The sequence below is a fragment of the Octopus bimaculoides genome, chromosome 11, assembly GCF_046866305.1.
Source record: "Octopus bimaculoides isolate indiv1 chromosome 11, ASM4686630v1, whole genome shotgun sequence".
Classification (NCBI taxonomy): domain Eukaryota; kingdom Metazoa; phylum Mollusca; class Cephalopoda; order Octopoda; family Octopodidae; genus Octopus; species Octopus bimaculoides.
The window spans coordinates 5,585,842-5,590,841 of NC_142938.1; the positions used below are offsets into that span (position 1 = coordinate 5,585,842).

Sequence of the window (5,000 nt, forward strand, 5' to 3'; positions counted from 1 at the left end):
ATATATATATATATATATATATATACGTGTATATATATATGTGTGTATATATATATATATATATATATATATATATATATATATATACGTGTATATATATATATGTATATATATATATATATATATATATATATATATATATATATATATATATATATATATATATATATACGTGTATATATATATGTATATATATATATATATATATATATATATATATATATATATATATATATATATATATATATATATATATATATATCCTGTCTGGGTTGAGCAAGACACAAGCAAACAGTATATCTATGGTAAGTTACGACGGAGCAGAGACTTCAGACTTAGTCGGATTATAAATCCTACATCGACTGTTTCGGAGATTCTCTCGCATCGGCTTTTACAGCAACAACTTTCTCGCTTGACACAGTAACATGAACGGACATAAGTTAGACAAATGATCATAACACATATCAACATTGTTTAGTTTTGTTTTTTTTAGAATTTATTTAAAATTTACTATATAATTGTATATTAAACAGACATCAAAATAAAGATTTAATATTAGATATTAGAAGATAAAACAGGCAAATATTATTACCACAAAACTCCAACCACCCGCTCATGATCATGCAGTACATTATAGACATTACCAAACGTATCTGGTTTGTCTTCAAGTAGATTAGAAGAAATTCGTACTATATTATATTTGAGACCCTGATAGATATGGTTTTGACAAGCTGGAAAATATAGATCAGTACATATTATAGCTACGTGCATAAGAGGTTCGCTTTGCAGCCAGTTGGTTACCGGTTTAGTCCTACTTCGTGGCGCCTTGGAGGAGTCTTCTACTATTTGTCTCAGGTCGACCAATGCTTTGTGAGTGAATTTGGTGGACAGTATGTGAAAATCCATCGTATATGTGCGTGTGTGCCTGTGTATGCGTGCGTATGTGTTCGCGTTTGTCCATCACTACTACCGCTTAACAACACACACACAAAGTCAAAGACTTACGTGGTGAATAGTTGTCATCATATGAAACTCTTAATGAGTTTTTTGCTGTAGCTGTTAATGGTTAATAATTCCTCGCAATTTCCCTCGTCTTTGAGTGCTTCCATGTATGCATGTGTATGTATCTATGTATGTATGTATGTATGAATGTATGTATGTATGTATGAATGTATGTATGTATGAATGTATGTATGCATGCATGTATGTACTTATATATGTATGTATTTATGTATGCATATATTTATATATCTATGCATTTATGTGTGTTTGTATGTATGCATGTACGCATGTATATATGTATGTATGTATGCATATATGCATATATGCGTTTATGCATGTATGTATGCATTTATATATGTATATATGTATATATATATGTATGTATTTATGTATGTATGTATGAATTTATGTATGCATTTATCTATGTATAGATATATATATGTTTGTATGTATGTTTGTATACATGTGTGTATGTATTTATATATGTATGAATATGTGTGTTTGTACGTATGTACGTGCTTATGTATGTATGTATATATGTATGTATGTATGCATGCATGCAGATATGTATAGGTGTTATAGGCAGAATCTGTGCGTGTGTAGGTGTATGGGTGGGCGTCTATGTCCCTTCTTTTATTTGATTTTCATCATTGAAGTCTCCTTTATTTCCCTCTTTTTAATTTCATTGTTACACCATTATTAACTTTACTTCAACCATTCAAATATTGAATGACAGAAATGCAATTAAAGGGGCGGGTTTTTTTCCTCTCAGAAAAACTGTAATATTGCGTCAAGTGTAGTTTCTTTCCACACGGTTTTCTCGGGTACATGTAACTGTGGACACTCGACATCTCTGAGGTCGTTATTGCTGCAGGTATTGGCATTGATTTTTCTCCGTTATAGAAGGAAAGACAAAAGCACCCATGAACTTTCTGACAGGGTTTCCGTGATTGGAGGTGGGGACGGAGAAAAAGAAGCAACCACATTTAGTTAGTTGCGGTTGTAGGAAACAGCGCAGTGGGGTATCGAAGATTTCTAAACCCCTGTGTCTGCAAGAACGTAAATTCCTCCAAGGATACCCGAGGGTTAAATAAAGGCAGATTTCAGGTCAGCGCTGTTCGATGAAATCTATGATCAAAGACGTTCCAAACGTGACTGACCTGCTTTTCTTTTCAGAATAATGTATCTATGGCAACACAAGTCAATGAATCCTTCCATTTTTTCTAAGATTCTAGCTATTTAATGGACCTTTAGATGGTATTTCTAGCAGAATGGAACGAAACGTTATGAGAACTTTCCAGGAGGATTTCCTAACTCTTTGTAGCTTTAGTCAGTGGAAAAATAAATCATTATCATTTTACCATTATGAATGTCAGAATGAGACTAGCAGGATAAAAGAATGCCTTGAAGTAATTAGTTACATAACTTTAACAATCTCAGGTCAAATCTCACCGGATTTTACGTCTTCTTCTGTTCCTCCGGGGTTAATAACTTAAATACAGTTCAGTGTTTGAATCGATTTAAATGATTACACATCATACCAAAGAGGTATGCCCTTGCAGCAATGTGAAGAATCGTTCTTAAATGGAATTTCAAAATCGCTTGTGTATAGGATTAAACACGTCAGGACAGTCTTGTACACTTGTGATGAAAAGTATTTAAGCAATGACCACATTTCTTTTGTATTTTTTGTTATCTTTCTCCAGATGTGGATTATCTAGAACTTCATCTTATGATCTTTTTCTAAGCTGTGAGACGTTATTTAAGGGATAATTGCTGCCGTTTCTAACAGATTAAGCACCAGCTGATAGGTTTAGATTTCTTCGTTAGTACCAGGTATCTGATTGTGTTGCTGTACAGTTGTATGATATCGCTACGTTAGTTGACTGTATTTGGTTATATCGTTGGTTATTTTCGTTGGATCAAGGTATCTGCTTATGTTACTTTAAAGAATAAATATTTTGGCTGAATATATATTCCAAACGCTTCAAGGTATTTCGTTACTGTTCAGTTCTACTGTTGTTTCTCACATAAATTCGTCCTTTTGCTTGCAACTGGTCACTTCAACGCCATATGCCTGAAAAAGAAGTAAAATTTATTCAAATTTCAAAAACGATAAACAAAAATTGTAGAGAAAGAACAGCTAAAATAAAATATAAAATTCTACGATAAAAATATTTTTCATGTTGATTCATATAACATTGGAAAGGATTAAAATAAGATGGAAAAGACCCAACGAATTTATCTGCCAACTTAATATTTTTTCGCTACGTCGCTTGAACGTATCTGGTTATATCATTAGTTATTTTTCTTGGTTCAACACATCTGCTAATATTACTGTATAAAATGTATATTCTAGATGGATACATATTCCAGTTAACTTCTTCTGCTTCAAGATATCTGATTAAGTTGCTCTACATTTCTATAGTTTCGCTAATTCATAATATCTGGTTATGCTTCTGAACAGCTTTTGGGTCACAACAAGTGATTACGTCACTGCTGTTTAGTTGTATATTTTCACTGGTTCAGTGTGCCTCGTTATGTCTTTGGTTACTTTCTCAGATTCAAGACATCTGCTGGTAAAGCATTCGCAATTCAGGCAGTATAGAAAATATAAAACAGCCATTTTCGACGGGAAGAGTCCGTCGTTATTATATGAAGTCAGCGAGCTGGCAGAACCGTTCGTACGTCGAGGTACATACAGAGCAGCATTTTGTCCGCCTCCGTATGTTCTGAGTTCAAATTCCGCCGAGGTCGACTTTACCTTTCATCCTTTGGGGGTCAATAAAATAAGTACCAATTGAACACTGGGATGAATGTAATCGACTTTCCCCTCCCCTCAAAAGTGCTAACATAGTACCAAAATATGAAACCATTATTATTATTATTATTATTATTATTATTATTATTATTATTATTATTATTATTATTATTATTATTATTATTATTATTATTATTAAAGCAATGAACTGGCAGAAACGTGAGCACGCCGGGCGAAATACTTAGCGGTATTTCGTCTACCGCTATGTTCTGAGTTCAAATTCTGCTGAGGTCCAATTTGCCTTGTTTTTTTTTCCTTTCGGAGTACCAGTTACGCATTGGGGTCGATGTAATCGACAATCCGCCTTCCAAGGCCTTCTGTCAAAATTCGAAATAATAATCATCATGGTCTTTATCATATTCACCAAAATAATCTCCATCATCATTACGCATTATCATCACCCACATTATCGTCACGTTCAGCATTATTTGTATCTTTTGCCAACACAAGAAACTATTATTATGGATTAGCTGAATCGTTAAAGTGTCAGACAAAGTTCCATCTTTGTATTTTCTCCGCTGTACGTTCTGAGTTCAAATCCCGCCGAGATCGACTATGCCTTTCAACAATTCAGCTTTTATAGAATGAAGTGCCAGTGAAATAATTGTGACCAATTCAATCGATCTACCCCAATTCTTCGATTTTTCTCTCACCCTCCCTGTCTTTTTATCTTTTGCTTGTTTTAGACTTTGGACTGCGGCCATGCCGAGGCATCACCTTCAAGGGCTTAAAGCAAAGTGACACCAGTACTTATGTTTTTAACTTAGGTCTGGTTCTTTTTCTATCGGTCGTTTTTTGCCGAACCGTTAATTCAGAAGGACGTAAACAAACAAACACCGGTTGGCAGGCGTTAGTTGGAGACAGGCCCAAGCACAAAGACACAGACATACAAACACAGATATATATATATATATATATATATATATACACAGCATACACATGCATACACATGCATACATACATACGTACATACATAAATACATACATACATACATACATACATACATACATACATACATACATACGACGGACTTTAACGATTCAGCTAATCCATAATAACTTAGCGGTTCGGCAAAAGAGACCGATAGAATAGGTACTAGGCTTACAAAGAATAAGTCCTGGGGTCGATTTGTTCGACTAAAAAAGGCGGAGCTCCAGCACGGCCGCAGTGAAGTGA

General features: G+C 34.0%; 1 protein-coding gene across 1 annotated transcript in view; it reads left to right on the forward strand.

Annotated features, from left to right (window-relative positions):
• The window catches only part of LOC106868317 (carbonic anhydrase-related protein 10-like), a 636,113-nt gene that overhangs the window by 630,738 nt on the left and 375 nt on the right, over positions 1–5,000 (forward strand). The window lies entirely within an intron of this gene.